Source organism: Cynoglossus semilaevis, chromosome 13 (genome assembly GCF_000523025.1).
Source record: "Cynoglossus semilaevis isolate Cse_v1.0 chromosome 13, Cse_v1.0, whole genome shotgun sequence".
NCBI classification, from domain to species: domain Eukaryota; kingdom Metazoa; phylum Chordata; class Actinopteri; order Pleuronectiformes; family Cynoglossidae; genus Cynoglossus; species Cynoglossus semilaevis.
The window spans coordinates 17,316,729-17,317,986 of record NC_024319.1 but is presented as its reverse complement, the minus strand read 5'-3'; positions in this window follow the sequence as shown (position 1 = coordinate 17,317,986).

Here is a 1,258-nt window from a genome sequence, read left to right as displayed (position 1 = left end):
CTGGTCAAGCCCCACGTGGAGCGCGAGGTCGACGATTAAACCAGATTTAAGAAAAGACGGGATGAAGGAAGGATGTTGTTTTCTCCCCTCTCTCCTGCAGCACCATTATGTGTACGGTTAATTACGCAACAGTGACATCATTGAGTGACTTTAATCGCACTGACAGAAAAGATGGCAAAATGACAATGAGTGTAGTTTAAAAAAAAGTGCACATTCTCCATATATATATATATTAAATCTCTCTTCTTAATTTTTATTACTAATTTGTCCTTTTGTCAAAACCAGAATTTCACAGTTTTCCTGTATTTGGACGGCTATTTTATATGCATATATATGGAAATATATATTATATTATATATTTTTTATATATTATATATTGAAAATATATTGAAAATAATTACAAAATTTACACACACATAATGACTGAGTGTTTGAAACCAGGACTTTCCAATTAGGACTTTCTGGCACAAACTCTCGTTTTTCAATATGAGACCAGTCTCAGCTGTGAAGCTTCTATGAGACAGACAGGGGGAGACAGTGTGACAAGGAAGAGACTGGCAGCTCAGGAAGATTGCTGCTGCAATCCAGGCCCCCCAAAAAAAAAAAAAAAAAAAAACTTCAGACAAGTTTTGATGAGATGAGACTGATCAGGTTCAGGGCAGAGACCTTTCCTCACTTTTCCTCTCCCTCTTCATCTCTCAGCGAGTGTGTGTGTGTGTGTGTTTGAGAAGAATGGATGAACAATTCCCAATAGATTGATCACACCTCTATCTCGTCACCCTCCGCTCTTTCACTTCTCTATTACTTAACTGACAGCGCTCTTTTCTTTTCACTTTTCCCTTAAGTGCTGTGTTTGTTTTTTTTTTTGATCCTCTGTGTTATTTGTGTGTCCCCCTCTCTTTCTGCCTTCTCCATTTCCACTTCATCCCTACTCCCCAGCTCCTGGCCTCTAACTTTAACTCTCCCATGCGGATAACCAAATCAGCGCCGAGACATCTCTATAACCAACTATCTATCTCTCTTTTTCTTTCTTCTCCCTCTTTACTCGGCTTTTTTTACTTTCCCCCCCCCCCCCCGCTTTCTTCTCCCTTTTTCTCTGTCATGAGCAAAGGGGAAGCTTACTGCCAGTTTCAGTCTGACAAAGGGTTTATTTAAATTAGAAATGCTTCACTCTCCCTAACACCCCTTCCTTCTCTTTCATTGGCTGATTCGCTTCTTACCTCTGGCTCCGGGGGGGGGGGGGGGGGGGGGGGGGGGG